Source organism: Patagioenas fasciata, chromosome 1 (genome assembly GCF_037038585.1).
Source record: "Patagioenas fasciata isolate bPatFas1 chromosome 1, bPatFas1.hap1, whole genome shotgun sequence".
NCBI lineage: Eukaryota > Metazoa > Chordata > Aves > Columbiformes > Columbidae > Patagioenas > Patagioenas fasciata.
Window position 1 is genome coordinate 7159014 of NC_092520.1, and position 16760 is coordinate 7175773.

The following is a 16760-nucleotide window of genomic DNA, read 5'->3' on the forward strand; positions in this document are numbered from 1 at the left end:
CCTGTAAGGATGAACGAAAGGAAATTCACTCATCAGCTCAGAGGCACCAGACACAAGTGCGAGCAGGCACATGAAAAAGCTTCCACAGATATAGAGAGAGATTAACAACATCAGGCAGGCTAATGTATTTCAAGCACCACTTAGTAGTAACCCATAACCATTACTGAACATACTGGATGAGATTTTTACAGGAAGTGATTCACCCATTTCCTAGTTTTTGGTCTTTCTGAAGAACAGCAAAGGGCTTACAATAGTGGCTTTGTAGGAGTGAGCAGCTTCAGGATAAAATACCCACAAAACCTCCCTCCTCTTTACATCAAATGACTTGTATCAATGCAGTTGCATTTTGCAAAAGCACCTTGTGAGACAGGCTTTTCAGAGAGAACATTTTAGATTGATAAAAAAATATAAATCAAAAACATCCCGACTTATTTGGCCATTTTATATTGGCTTCTCAGGTGATACACTAGACTTGTAGAAACCACAATTGAAACTACAGTCAATGCACAGGGACTAGCTGAAATGACACCAAAGAAATCCATGTATCTGAGAGGAATTAAAGACTGTTGAGGGACAATCTGGCTACACATAGGCAGATCAGGAGTACCTCAAAACAATGAAATAAAACTGGTTTAAGAAAAAGATAGTCAACACTAGAATGTTAAAAAAATTTCCCAGAAGATCTTTTATTTTGTGCAAAAGAAGACCTGATTCTGAACAGACTAATTAATCTAAACGTTTTGGCATAGTAAGGTACTTATACATCAGAATCATATTTTCAGAGTAGAACAGAAATGATATCAATGGACTTGGAAACTTCTTTTAAAAAACCCAAACAAACAAACAAGCAAACAAATACAAGTCTTTTCACATGCATTTTAATTGTGCTGAAACATTTAAGCTTTTTATAAATTAAGATAACAGAACTAAATTGCCATGTGCACATCTCAGCAGAGCTTGTCTAGGGGAGCTATTTTCAAAAGGTAACATACAGGTTATGGAAGGCAAAAGCTAGCAAAACCAAAAAATGCTATGAACTCTTTACATTGAATAGATGTGGATTTTCACTTGTTGTATATTGTAGATCTATACTATTTCTATGCTGGATCTGGAATGTTCTGTTTAATTTTCTGTAGTTCTGGAACAGGTCCATAGTTTCAAATATTTTCCAAAAAGTAAAAGTTTCTGCTACTCAGATGAATTTATAATACAACAAAACCGACATTCGAGTTTTGTTGCAAATTTCGTCCATGCTACAGGCAGCAATGAAGCAGAAAAAATAATTATGTATATAAAATTATTGACTGCATAATGTAACTTGCCTCTCTGTGGTATAATATAAACTGCAAAGCAGATCCACGTGTTACAGAATCACAGAATCACAGAATCGACTGGGTTGGAAAAGACCTCAGAGATCATCAAGTCCAACCCTTGGTCCAACTCCAGTCCATTGACTAGATCATGGCACTAAGTGCCATGTTCAATCTCAACTTAAAAACCTCCAGGGACGGTGAGTCCACTACCTCCCTGGGCAGCCGTTCCAATGCCTGACCACTCTCTCTGGAAATAATTTCTTTCTAATACCCAGCCTAAATTTCCCCTGGCAGAGTTGAAGCCCATGCCACCTTGTCCTGTTGCTGACTGTCTGGGAGAAGAGACCAATCCCCACCTGGCTATAACTTCCCTTCAGGTAGTTCTAGAGAGTGATGAGGTCACCTCTAAGAATCCTCTTCTCCAGCCTAAACAACCCCGGCTCCCTCAGCCTCTTCCCATAAGTCTTGTATTCCAGTCCCTTCACCAGTCTTGTTGCTCTTCTCTGGAACCACTCCAGCACTTCAATCTCTTTCCTGAACTGAAGGGCCCAGAAGTGAAAACAATAGTCCAGGTGTGGCCTCCTCAATGCAGAGTACAGGGGAAGGATCACTTCCCTTGTCCTGCTGACCACGCTAGTTTTGATACAGGACAGGATACAATTGGCCTTCTTGGCCACCTGGGCACATTGTTGGTTCATGTTGAGCTTTCTGTCAATTAGTATCCCAGGTCCCTTTCTGCCTGACTGCTCTCCAGACACTCTGTGCCCAGCCTGAAACGCTGCAGGGGTTTGTTGTGGCCAAAGCGCAGGACACAGCGCTTTTTCTAGTTCAACTTCATTTCATTGGAATCAGCCCATTTTTCCAGTCTATCTAGATGATTCTGCAGAGCCTTCCTGCCTTACAGCAGGATGACACTCCTTCCCAACTTGCTGTCATCAGCAAATTTGCTGATGATGGTCCATATCCTCTTATCTAAATCATCAATAAAGATATTTACACAACAAGAGGGCTGCTCTAATACAAGGCCGTTCTTTCTCTCTTTTCCTTTTGAACATACAAGAGTAACACAAACTTAAGGTCTGCTGTTGGATTCTTGTTATATTTTGTGTTGGAGCAGCTAACGGTTGCCAATACGTTGCTTGTAGACGGACTTTCTGCTGTTATACTTCTGCCAAGCCACTATTCGCTGTAACTAGTACTCCAACATGTACTTCTCGTAAAACTCAGACTTGAACTGGACCCCTGGAGTGACTGTCTGTCATTCGCTTCGCATAACCGCGCAGACTTAACCCAGAGTTAACGCACGCCTGGTCTCACCTGTTGAATAAGGGCGCATGTCGCATTTAGAGTTAGCTCACCTCATCTCTCTGGAAGGGACAGGCACCTTACTTTAGTCAGCTTCACTGTCCCAAGGAGACAGGACCTCTGTGAACGCTGTTGTGTTAAAAGGAGGAATTTGGCAGCAGCTAAACCCCCTTGCATTGCAGCTTGTCCTCAGTATATTACTGAGGGGTGGGGGCGGCTGAGCTGAACTTCAGAGTGATGCCCAATCTGATGGCACTCAACAGGAATATTTAAAAGTTTAACACTTTCTGGACACTTCCAACATTAAGCGCCTCTGTCTGTGACAGCAATGGAGACATCACGATTTGGAGGACTGTGATTAAAGGTGATTGCTAAGGCTGGAATTAGGGCACAATGGAGGCCAAATGTCAGGAAAGTACCACAACTTTAATACAACATCTTTTAAGAGAAGGAAAGAGAGAGCAAGAGAGAGCCACCATGGTGGATCACGCAATATCCTGCATGACTGTTGTCTTCTTCTCCTGGAGGCGGGTGGTGGGAGGAGAGTCCCGGGTGGGAAGCGCCTGTCGTGGGTTTTGGGAGCCTCCACCTCCGTGAGGATCTCTGGCTCCTGCTACGTCTGCACCGTCCATGAACGTTGTGGCACTGCGCACGTGTAGAGCATCCAGACAACACACGGACACCGTCCACGCCAGGACCGCGTGGTACGTGCAGCTTTGGAGCTCATGGGCTGTGCAGCCAGAGCGGTCCCAGTCACCGGGAGATCCCCGTACCTCTGGGGGACCAACTCCTGTCCTCGTTTCAGTGTATCAGGAAGCAGGGACTGCTGTGGTTTCCATTGAGCCCAACGTCTATTGACTGAATGCTGGAGACAGGGCCTTGTCCTTGAAATGGCTTTCAATAGCACCCAGGATCATCCTCGCCATCACTTTCCCTGAAACCGAGGTTAGACTAGGAGTTCTGTTCTTCCCAGAGACTTCCCTCACGCCCTTCTGATACACTGGACGAGCACTGCGGAGCTTCCAGTCGGCAGGGACCTGCCCATATTCCCAGACCTTTGCAAGATGATGGCAACGGGTCCTGCCGTGACACCCGCAGAATCCTCCAACTGAAAGGACCGGGAATCCCAAGTATCAGGTCTAGGTAAGCTTTGGTCTTTCAGGATTTCTCCCTAAGGAACTCAACCACAGCTCTGTAGCCTTCCTGCAAAGCCTGACCTTGCTGCGAGAGATCATGCTATCTCATTTTCTGCCTGACTTAGCTATGCTGCAATTCTTCCCAGTGAAAAATAGTCCAGTTCCCATTATTAGCAGAGTAAAAGTTCTTCCTGCTGTCCTGAAGTAGACATCTTAAGGATACCTCTAGGCTTAACCTACTGCTTTGGCTCAGGCCTCCGTTGGATTTCCTACACACGGGAAATTGAATGCCATTGAAGATGCCACGACTAGACAAGCACCCAGAGCCCAGCAAATGTGACACAGACCTAGGGGCAGCCTTTCCCTTTTGAGGGCACTGCAGGAGGCCAGAGGACACAGCTGTGGAATCTCAGATCGTTCCCAAATGATGCCCAGGGCTAGGCTACTGCACCAAGCCCTCGATATGCGCTCACTGTGCCTTCGGTGTGGACACCGAGTGCAAAGAGGGACACCAAAGTTAGAGGGAGCAAAATCCCACCCGAGTTTTAGTTCCCTCTTCGGCCAAGGAGATTTGTGTCCTGCATCCCCAGAGCCGAGACCTAGTGGCAGCGTTCTCCAGACAGGTCTTTGTAGCTAGCGCAGTGAAGAGCAAATACTGGGGCTAAAGGACCATTTTTCTTCTTTTTGTTTTCTTTAATGTTTCTCTTTCTTGTTGTAACCGTCCCCATTTGGCAAGGTTCAAGACGTACGAGGTAAAGTGTTTATTTAAAGAAGTTTTGACGTTTGAAAAAGAAAGATGTGTCTCATGTTTGTTAAATGCAAATACACACTTTTCCTTTAGGAAATGATAGTAGCATACGACATTTTTAAATAATACAAGACATCTTCTCAAATGGAGATCTATTGAAAAATGAGTTATCAACAGGAAACGGAACAATAGTGTCCGGTATATTAAGATGCTGAAAGCAACAGGTTGTGCCCATAGCAAAATGCCTGAGTGCAGCTAATTCATTGTGCAGAACTGGGTTCCCACTGCTTGAGACTGCAACACTGCAGAAATTTAAAAAGCACCAAAAACCACCATATACATGACAGGACTTCGTGTGCTATCATTTGAAAGAACATGGTTTAATTTGAAGACCAACCCTTTTATTGTGTGCTTTCATTTTATAATAAAGCATATGTCTCTATAATACACATTCATACACCAAAATGGCCACTGTACTACAAGGCTTTTCTGTGTCACCCTCACGTTCAGGTGAACTGCATCACAGACCACTCACTGCCTACATTGGGATTGTTCTTCCGTTCAAACCTGCACAAGTTGACCTTGCAGGCTCTTCGGGACTCCCGCTTCGATGAGTTTTACTGATTTTCCTGAGTTTGTTTTTTACAGGGCTCAAAGCAAGTTTCTCTTGAGCGCTGCCAGGCTGAGGAGCGATGCCGCAATAGAGTGAACACGCGTGGATGCATCCTCATTCCAGAATACCTGTCCAGTCAACCCTGGAAAAGCTCTCAGCTTGCCTCTGGGATGTAGCTCCACAGACACATTCTTTCAAAGTCCGCGAGATGGGCGCAAAGGACCAGCATTGCCATAGCGACACACGGCCCATCCAGATGCTCCGATGTTAACGCGGCATGGAAATCATTTCAACGTTTGCTACCAGTTTCCTCCAACCTGGAGAAGATGACTTCCAGTGTCCATTCTACTACCTGCAGGAAATTCTTGCAGCTTGGTACGTGCCTTTTGCAGCATGTGCAGCTGGGTACTAGGAAAAGTGCAGTGACACGGAGCCTTTAGAATGTACTTTCTGCTCTTGCTAGGGACAGCACAGTGGGGCTTGGACAACACCAGTCCATGCATTTGGCTGACACGTTACCATCTTTCCCCACAGCAGTTCTTCATGTGTCCTGCACACATGCACTTGTCCTGACCCAAGAGAAGCAATGGCTGCTCCCTTCTTGAATGGAGCAAGTTGGTTCAGCATCGGTCGGCCGAGAATGAGTAGCTGGAAATCAAACCTGGAGGGTTTGACAGAATGGAAGACGCCAGCCAGCGTGTCCACATGTCCCCCCAGGTGACAGGCACCACCGTGCGTAACGCACTCCACGTATCCGGAAGTTCACATGCCAGCTCCCCACCTTGGAGAGATGTTCCAGCTGGTGGGCACCTGCTCACGGAGCTGATGGGTGAGCCAGCAAGGCCTCCTGCCAGGGCTGGGGTGGGTCTGGGGGCCACGCGGGGCTGCTCTGGCTTAGCGCTGCACGAGTGGAATGTGCCGGCCAGAGCAGGAGGGCGCGCTGCCTCTCTCCTCGCCTGCGCCGAGGTGGTGCCGGGGCCGCATCGTGCTCCTGGAAGCCCAGGTGTCAGAGCTCATCCAGGAAATCCAAGGAGCTACAAGGACAGAGTCAGAAAGAACTGATGAAACAGTGAAGGCAAGAAGAGCCATGACTTAGTAGCCTGTTATTTGAGAAGACCAATGAAAAAGAGTCACCCACCCACTACAGTTTTGCTTTGGCCCCTTCTCAACGCCCGCCCTTCTCGGTGTCTACAGCCACTTGGAACAAATCCTTGCTGTGTCTTTGGCATTCAGACACCAGCCGGCACGGGGATTGCCAGCTGACACGAACGAAAAAGTGGGGCTTTGCGTCTTTCTGTAGGCAGCGGATCAAGGAGCTCAAACTTGCGAGTCTTGTGACCTTGCTGGAGTGTCTGCTCAGCCTCGCACAAACAGACTCTCAAGAAGGACAACATGAAAACTGCACACCCTGGAGCGATATGTTTCTCCTGACATACACGTTCCCCCAAGGGCAGGTGTATGCTGCCTGTCTGGGGCCATCTCTGGGCACCTCACCAATATTTCCTGTGTTGAGAGCAGCGGTCAGAGCTTTGAAATAGAGTCAGCGGACTCTGCTGCTACACACCTGGGCTCCTCGTTCTTCTTGCCTGCTTGGATTTCCTGTTGCCCGTCTCTCAGTGCTCCGTTGCCAGCTTCCTCCTCTTGCTCTCAGGTTGCCCATCGCTTGGCTCTTCACGGGATGGTCTTCTCTTCCTGTCCAGCCGTGAAGAGCCTGGCAACCTTTGCATTCCATAGTACGGTTAGAAAGGTCACGCCAGGAGAAACCTGAATCAGTCCTGCTCTTAATCAAAGCCAGCTCATCTTACCTGCTCTCCTCAGAGGTGCTACTCAGGTGTTCCCTTTCCAGAGTGACTGGAGGCACCTGCAAGGGAAATGGACAAGTGAGGATGTGACAGGAACCTACTTGCCCAATATCTAGCTCAGCTCTGAACTTTTGCAGAGCTGCAGGCTGGTGGCTGGAGGACCTTGCCTGTTCCTGTGGCAGCAGTCCCACCCTGTAAGGGGGGAGGATTTGTTGTGGCCCTGCCATACCTCTGAGGTAGGAGCTTCTGGCTCTGGTGCTGGCAACTCCTCGGTGGATGCACTGGGAAGCCCAGCCTCCTCCTCCTCAAAGAGTTCCTCGTGGTGGTCGATGAGGAACTCCAGCAGCTGCGTCACCTGCACACAGCAGCAAACCATTGGTTTCAAGCCCGGTGGCTGAGAATGGGTCAGACAGCCCTTCCCACCCCTGAGCCTCACTTCGCTGCAGAAGCTGCAGCTCTGGGGCTGCTCTTCCCAGCAGCTCCCCCAGCAGCGTTTGCCGAAGACGGGAGGCAGCCAGGACTGTAGCCGGCTGGCTGCTCAACACAGCGTACCTTGCCGGTCACCTGCACCAGGACGTCCAGCGGCAGCGTGTCCTCCTCCGGTGGGCTGAGGAGGTTCGGCCCCACGCAGATGGCCAGGCTGGCCGCTGTCATCCTGCTGGTGCCGGCATTGCTGCTGATGGTCTGCAGCAGGGTGAGCAGCTGCTTGAGGAGGAGCAGGTTGGGCTCGGGCAACTTGCTGGCCACGCTGAGGGAACAGGAGCACAAGGTTAATCCAGGGGACGTTGTCAGCACAGATCTAAGGAGGCTGATCTCAGCCAAGCCCACCCGGGGGAAGGCTCCCTGGCCATGCCTGGTTTACAGCAGAGGGGCTGCCTTGGCTGAGATACGGCCACCTCCTTCTCTCCCTGCTCTGTTGGCAAGGGTGCCTTGGTGGAGCCACCCACAATGTCTGCGGGCACTGCCCCAAGCAGAAAGATGCTTCTGTGGCTCTGGCAGCGCCTGCGCAGCAGCCAGGCTGCGGGCCACACTTACTCCTTCAGCCCCGCCAGCCTCTCCTCCCTGCTGGTGGTGTGCAGGGCGCTCATCCAGTCCTGGTACAGCTCTGCCTGCAGGAGCTTGGAGGGGATCTTGCGCAGGAACTCCTGCAACGGCAAGGGCTGTGGATCAGGCTGTGCCCGCTGCCGCCGGGAGCACAGGCAGCATCCCCAGCCCAGCGCTCGGGCTGAGCAGCAGCTCCTGGCTTTGGGCTCCTGCTCTGGCAGGTGCCCGTCAGCACGGCCAGGGCCGGGAGCTGCCGGGAGCCGTGTCAGCAGGGTTCACCTTCAGGATGGCGGCCAGGAGGTGCACCGGCTGGCTTTCCAGCTGCACCGGGGCGCCGCTGTCCAAAGCCTCCCGCAGCTCCCGGGAGGCGCGCTCGCCAGGCGCCAGCCGGAAGATCCCCTCGGTGGAAGGTCCGTGCTCCTGCAGGAGAGCCAGCAGGTCCTGCGGGGACAGAGGAGGATGTTGCTGGGCTGGACACACGTCCTGGGACAAGGCAACCTCCTCAGGGGCAGGAGTGACTGTGGACGGGTCTGCAGCTCTCATTGGGGCAGGACAGGGACTGGCTGGAGGCTGGTGACGGTGGGGAAGAGGCAGCTTTGTCCCCAAGACCCATCTCGGTTACCCTGGACTGGAACACCTCCTCTCCAGGGGAGCCAGCGGGATGTGGATGGCCTGCCTAGGGGTGCTTACCTGGATGGCCTGGGGCAGAGAGCCGTCCTGGCTGCAGAGAGCTGCCAGGGGCCGGCCAAACAGAACCCCCGTGGTGCCAGAGCCTGGTGGCTCGGCAGCCTCTGCAGCGTCCGAGGTCCTTCTCCGTGAGAAGGGCCAGGGCAGCCACCTCCTCCTCCTGCTGGTCCCACCTGGTGCCAAGGAGAAGAGAGCAAAGAGCTATGGAGAAGAAATGCCAGGCAAGCTCTCCTTGACAGTCTCAGTGCTCTTCCCCCAGCACCGTGTGCAGGGGAAAAGCATCATTTGGGAGCAAGGGACCCTGGGGGGTCAGCTCCCTCCTGCCACAGAGCCGTGGTACGGACGTGCCCTGCGGGAAGGGCAGCAGCAGCCCCATTTCGACAAGAGTGTCCGTCTGGGAGAGGAGGAGAGAAGGGCCGTCCTGCCCCCCATCTTCCCCAAACTCACCAGCCGAGCGGCCAACTCCACCTTCGCTGCTGGAGGAGACCAGAGGTGGTGGCTGCTGCTCTGCACCAGCCTGCAAGAAACGTGCTGCGCTCACTGAACAGCCCTGCAGCAGAAAGGGCCCCCGGCATCCTGCATCATGCCCCGGCCACGTGTGAGAGATGTGGATGGCCCAGATTGCATCCCGAGCGATTCTCACCTTTGCCCGGCTCTGCCGGAGCACTGGCTGGCCAGATGGCGGGACAGGCACGCACTGCTGCACGGGCTCAGGGTCATCCCTGCAGAGCAGAACAGAGCAGAGCAGACGGTGTCGGGCATGAGCAAAGCGGCTGCTGCGGGGTCTGCCTGTGCTGGGCTGTCCCCAAGACGTGGGGGATCTTACCTGGGCCCGCGGCAGCAGTTCACCTGGCCCATCCCGGTGAAGACAGCAGAGCTGTCGCACTGGACACACTGGTGATCTTCGAGATCCTGCCCAGCAGGCAGCAGAAAGGCTCCCAACGGGCGCCCAAGTGCCGAGGATCGCTGCTGGGGAAGAGCTGGGCTCTGCCCCGTGCCGCTCCCTGTTGGCACAGAACCGTTGCCGGGCCAGCGCCGGGTCAACACAGCATGGCATTCTAACCGCCGGGGTGGGGGAGGGGCGCTGGGGGTCTCCCCAGGATGCCCACATCTCTCTCGTCCTGGGGAAGCCAGAGCTGGGCACAGCACTGCAGGCTGTGGCTCTCCACTGAAACCAATGTCTGTCAACTGAATGCTGGAGATATACAGTCCATCAATAAGTTTGCAAATGTCCAGGTAGAAGTGGTGTTGGCCCTCTCAAGGAAATCTGGAGAGGAGTTTGGCTTTGCCGGCTGCAATAGCCAGAGCAGCTGCATTGCTCCCTTCTTGAGTGAGCAGCTGTCTGCACAGCTCCAGGTTTTCACGGATTCAGAGCAGGGAATGTCTCAGTACCATCAATTCATGATATTCACGTCTCTTTGGTCAAAAACACACCAGGTCTCCAGTACCCTTCAGCTTCCTTTGCGGTCAATAAAATGTGGTCACCTTCAGCGAGAGAGACTTTCTTCGAATCCTGGGAGTCTGACCATACTCTTTCTTTCATTTGTGCCATTTTGTGGCCTCGGGTGGGACCTCTTTTGTTGTTATTTGGGGTACATCGTCCCCTGACTCCTCATATGAGTATTCGGTCTTAATCAACAGCTGTCGTGGGACAGTTAACTTGCCCAAACCATCCTGCAAATCTTCTAGCTTGGGCAGGGGATACGTCAGAGTCTTCTTCCCCGTCCCTGTCCTTTCTCACGGCTTCTTACATCCCCATTCTGACTCGTCATCCTCTGCTCGCATTAGTCTTTCAAACAACTCTTCCCTAGGTTAGCAGGTATTCGCCCTTCCTTCTTCTAATCGCAGCTGCAACGTTTTAACTAGATCTCGTAGAGATGCAATAGACTGGCTTTCGGTGCAACGTTGTTGTTCCTTCTCTTCTGCCGCAGCTATCAAGGCTGCACCTGACACTGCACACACCATAGATTTTCCTTTGCCCTTTTGCCCCTGAGCCTTGGGCCGCAAGACAGGAATTGGGTCAACAGGTAATTGTCAGTTATGCCAGTTTTTCTGAGTCCAGTCCAACCCCGGTGGTGAGAGCTTGGAGTTCTGCTCCTCCAAGAAATAAAGCAGTATCTTAGGATGGTTTTCTTCTCTTTCCAAACTATGGGAGTGCTCTTCTAGAGGGGTGCTGTTGTGTATTGATAAGGATCATGGCCAAAACATTGTGGCCAAAATAGCCCATGCAGTCACATGAGATGACACATTCAGTATAGGGTGAACTGCGATACACATATCACCGACAAGCTAATGAGCAACAGCCCAGGCCAGCTGGCCGATTCCAGAGGTGGGGAATGAGCTGGAGGGCTCATAGCCACATCTTCTGATGTGCCCAGCTTGGCAAACAAAGGAGAAAAGCTGAGACCCCTCAACATGGCCCGACACTTGCCGAGACTTCTCGATCTTTCGCAATCACACCTTCCTCCTGGCCTTCTGGGTGGCACAAAGGGAAAAAGCTGAGACCCTTCAACATGACCCAGGACCTGTCGAGACTTCTCCATCTTTTGCAATCGCCCCTTCCCCCCGCCCAGAATCTCCTCTACTTGGAGGGCTACAAAAAAGCTCACCTAAAACAGCACTGATAGGGAACCCACCACCCTGAGGACCCTCCGCCCACCAGCCTCGCCGCGGGAACCGGACCAGGCACCGGAGGACGCTGCGCTCCTGAACTACAAACCCCAGCATCCTCATCGCGGGACACCGGAGGCCGTACACCGTCATACGAGGCTCGTCAAACATGCTGTGGAGCCGTGGCAGTGGCTGGATTCCTCACCCTTTTCTTTCTTCCCTTCTCTCTGCTCTTTCCCCCTCTCCTTTTTTCTATATCCCTGTTTCTTTGTCTCTTCTTCCAGGAGCGGTGATACATCACTCTCTTTCTCTCTCTCTTATACCTTAGTTTCCTTCCCTCTCTACCACTCTCATTCTCTCTTTTCCTTTTGAACATATAAGAGTAACACAATCTTAAGGTCTGCTGTTGGATTCTTGTCATATTTTGTGTTGGAGCAGCTAACGGTTGCCAATACCTTGCTTGCAGAAGGACTTTTTTGCTGTTATACTTTTGCCAAGCCACTATTCGCTGTAACTAGTACTCCAACACGTACTTCTCGTAAAACTCAGACTTGAACTGGACCCCCGGAGTGACTGTCTGCCATTCGCTTCGCATAACCGCGCAGACTTAACCCAGAGTTCACGCACGCCTGGTCTCACCTGTTGAGTAAGGGTGCATGTCGCATTTAGAGTTAGCTCACCTCATCTCTTTGGAAGGGACAGGCACCTTACTTTAGTCAGCTTTGCTGCCCCAATCCCCTCCTTGAGAGGTATCTTGCATAGTTAGGCTTCTTACCCGTGGGCATTTAGGGGAAGCATTTGACTTTTCCCTCTCACAGAAGCAAGCGTCCCAAGGAGACAAGACCTCTGTGAACGCTGTTGTGTTAAAAGGAGGAATTTGGCAGCAGCTAAACCCCCTTGCATTGCAGCTTGTCCTCAGTATATTACTGAGGGGTGGGGGCGGCTGAGCTGAACTTCAGAGTGATGCCCAATCTGATGGCACGCAACAGGCATATTTAAAAGTTTAACACTTTCTGGACACTTCCAACATTAAGCGCTTCTGTCTGTGACAGCAATGGAGACATCACGATTTGGAGGACTGTGATTAAAGGTGATTGCTAAGGCTGGAATTAGGGCACAATGGAGGCCAAATGTCAGGAAAGTACCACAACTTTAATACAACATCTTTTAAGAGAAGGAAAGAGAGAGCAAGAGAGAGCCACCATGGTGGATCACGCAATGTCCCGCATGACTGTTGTCTTCTTCTCCTGGAGACGGGTGGTGGGAGGAGAGTCCCAGGTGGGAAGCGCCTGTCGTGGGTTTTGGGAGCCTCCACCTCCGTGGGGATCTCTGGCTCCTGCTACGTCTGCACCGTCCATGAACGCTGTGGCACTGCGCACGTGTAGAGCATCCAGACAACACACGGACACCGTCCACGCCAGGACCGCGTGGTACGTGCAGCTTTGGAGCTCATGGGCTGAGCAGCCAGAGCGGTCCCAGTCACCGGGAGATCCCCGTACCTCTGGGGGACCAACTCCTGTCCTCGTTTCAGTGTATCAGGAAGCAGGGACTGCTGTGGTTTCCATTGAGCCCAACGTCTATTGACTGAATGCTGGAGACAGGGCCTTGTCCTTGAAATGGCTTTCAATAGCACCCAGGATCATCCTCGCCATCACTTTCCCTGAAACCGAGGTTAGACTAGGAGTTCTGTTCTTCCCAGAGACTTCCCTCACGCCCTTCTGATACACTGGACGAGCACTGCGGAGCTTCCAGTCGGCAGGGACCTGCCCATATTCCCAGACCTTTGCAAGATGATGGCAAAGGGTCCTGCCGTGACACCCGCAGAATCCTTCAACTCAAAGGACCGGGAATCCCAAGTATCAAGTCTAGGTAAGCTTTGGTCTTTCAGGATTTCTCCCTAAGGAACTCAACCACAGCTCTGTAGCCTTCCTGCAAAGCCTGACCTTGCTGCGAGAGATCATGCTATCTCATTTTCTGCCTGACTTAGCTATGCTGCAATTCTTCCCAGTGAAAAATAGTCCAGTTCCCATTATTAGCAGAGTAAAAGTTCTCCCTGCTGTCCTGAAGTAGACATCTTAAGGATACCTCTAGGCTTAACCTACTGCTTTGGCTCAGGCCTCCGTTGGATTTCCTACACACGGGAAATTGAATGCCATTGAAGATGCCACGACTAGACAAGCACCCAGAGCCCAGCAAATGTGACACAGACCTAGGGGCAGCCTTTCCCTTTTGAGGGCACTGCTGGAGGCCAGAGGACATAGCTGTGGAATCTCAGATCGTTCCCAAATGATGCCCAGGGCTAGGCTACTGCACCAAGCCCTCGATATGCGCTCGCTGTGCCTTCGGTGTGGACACCGAGTGCAAAGAGGGACACCAAAGTTAGAGGGAGCAAAATCCCACCCGAGTTTTAGTTCCCTCTTCGGCCAAGGAGATTTGTGTCCTGCATCCCCAGAGCCGAGACCTAGTGGCAGCGTTCTCCAGACAGGTCTTTGTAGCTAGCGCAGTGAAGAGCAAATACTGGGGCTAAAGGACCATTTTTCTTCTTTTTGTGTTCTTTAATGTTTCTCTTTCTTGTTGTAACCGTCCTCATTTGGCAAGGTTCAAGACGTACGAGGTAAAGTGTTTATTTAAAGAAGTTTTGATGTTTGAAAAAGAAAGATGTGTCTCATGTTTGTTAAATGCAAATACACACTTTTCCTTTAGGAAATGATAGTAGCATACGACATTTTTAAATAATACAAGACATCTTCTCAAATGGAGATCTACTGAAAAATGAGTTATCAACAGGAAACGGAACAATAGTGTCCGGTATATTGAGATGCTGAAAGCAACAGGTTGTGCCCATAGCAAAATGCCTGAGTGCAGCTAATTCATTGTGCAGAACTGGGTTCCCACTGCAGAAATTTAAAAAGCACCAAAAACCACCAAATACATGACAGGACTTTGTGTGCTATCATTTGAAACAACACAGTTTAATTTGAAGACTAACCCTTTTATTACGTGCTTTCATTTTATAATAAAGCATATGTCTCTATAATACACATTCATACACCAAAATGGCCACTGTACTACAAGGCTTTTCTGTGTCACCCTCACATTCAGGTGAACTGCATCACAGACCACTCACTGCCTCCATTGGGATTGTTCTTTCGTTCAAACCTGCACAAGTTGACCTTGCAGGCTCTTCGGGACTCCCGCTTCGATGAGTTTTACTGATTTTCCTGAGTTTGTTTTTTACAGGGCTCAAAGCAAGTTTCTCTTGAGCGCTGCCAGGCTGAGGAGCGATGCCGCAATAGAGTGAACATGTGTGGATGCATCCTCATTCCAGAATACCTGTCCAGTCAACCCTGGAAAAGCTCTCAGCTTGCCTCTGGGATGTAGCTCCACAGACACATTCTTTCAAAGTCAGCGAGATGGGCGCAAAGGACCAGCATTGCCATAGCGACACACGGCCCATCCAGATGCTCCGATGTTAACGCGGCATGGAAATCATTTCAACGTTTGCTACCAGTTTCCTCCAACCTGGAGAAGATGACTTCCAGTCCATTCTACTACCTGCAGGAAATTCTTGCAGCTCGGTACGTGCCATTTGCAGCATGTGCAGCTGGGTACTAGGAAAAGTGCAGTGACACGGAGACTTTAGAATGTACTTTCTGCTCTTGCTAGGGACAGCACAGTGGGGCTTGGACAACACCAGTCCATGCATTTGGCTGACACGTTACCATCTTTCCCCACAGCAGTTCTTCATGTGTCCTGCACACATGCACTTGTCCTGACCCAAGAGAAGCAATGGCTGCTCCCTTCTTGAATGGAGCAAGTTGGTTCAGCATCGGTCGGCCGAGAATGAGTAGCTGGAAATCAAACCTGGAGGGTTTGACAGAATGGAAGACGCCAGCCAGCGTGTCCAAATGTCCCCCCAGGTGACAGGCACCACCGTGCGTAACGCACTCCACCTATCCGGAAGTTCACATGCCAGCTCCCCACCTTGGAGAGATGTTCCAGCTGGTGGGCACCTGCTCACGGAGCTGATGGGTGAGCCAGCAAGGCTTCCTGCCAGGGCTGGGGTGGGTCTGGGGGCCACGCGGGGCTGCTCTGGCTTAGCGCTGCACGAGTGGAATGTGCCGGCCAGAGCAGGAGGGCGCGCTGCCTCTCTCCTTGCCTGCGCCGAGGTGGTGCCGGGGCCGCATCGTGCTCCTGGAAGCCCAGGTGTCAGAGCTCATCCAGGAAATCCAAGGAGCTACAAGGACAGAGTCAGAAAGAACTGATGAAACAGTGAAGGCAAGAAGAGCCATGACTTAGTAGCCTGTTATTTGAGAAGACCAATGAAAAAGAGTCACCCACCCACTACAGTTTTGCTTTGGCCCCTTCTCAACGCCTGCCCTTCTCGGTGTCTACAGCCACTTGGAACAAATCCTTGCTGTGTCTTTGGCATTCAGACACCAGCCGGCACGGGGATTGCCAGCTGACACGAACGAAAAAGTGGGGCTTTGCGTCTTTCTGTAGGCAGCTGATCAAGGAGCTCAAACTTGCGAGTCTTGTGACCTTGCTGGAGTGTCTGCTCAGCCTCGCACAAACAGACTCTCAAGAAGGACAACATGAAAACTGCACACGCTGGAGCGATATGTTTCTCCTGACATACACGTTCCCCCAAGGGCAGGTGTATGCTGCCTGTCTGGGGCCATCTCTGGGCACCTCACCAATATTTCCTGTGTTGAGAGCAGCGGTCAGAGCTTTGAAATAGAGTCAGCGGAGTCTGCTGCTACACACCTGGGCTCCTCGTTCTTCTTGCCTGCTTGGATTTCCTGTTGCCCGTCTCTCAGTGCTCCGTTGCCAGCTTCCTCCTCTTGCTCTCAGGTTGCCCATCGCTTGGCTCTTCACGGGATGGTCTTCTCTTCCTGTCCAGCCGTGAAGAGCCTGGCAACCTTTGCATTCCATAGCAGGGTTAGAAAGGTCACGCCAGGAGAAACCTGAATCAGTCCTGCTCTTAATCAAAGCCAGCTCATCTTACCTGCTCTCCTCAGAGGTGCTACTCAGGTGTTCCCTTTCCAGAGTGACTGGAGGCACCTGCAAGGGAAATGGACAAGTGAGGATGTGACAGGAACCTACTTGCCCAATATCTAGCTCAGCTCTGAACTTTTGCAGAGCTGCAGGCTGGTGGCTGGAGGACCTTGCCTGTTCCTGTGGCAGCAGTCCCACCCTGTAAGGGGGGAGGATTTGTTGTGCCCCTGCCATACCTCTGAGGTAGGAGCTTCTGGCTCTGGTGCTGGCAACTCCTCGGTGGATGCACTGGGAAGCCCAGCCTCCTCCTCCTCAAAGAGTTCCTCGTGGTGGTCGATGAGGAACTCCAGCAGCTGCGTCACCTGCACACAGCAGCAAACCATTGGTTTCCAGCCCGGTGGCTGAGAATGGGTCAGACAGCCCTTCCCACCCCTGAGCCTCACTTCGCTGCAGAAGCTGCAGCTCTGGGGCTGCTCTTCCCAGCAGCTCCCCCAGCAGCGTTTG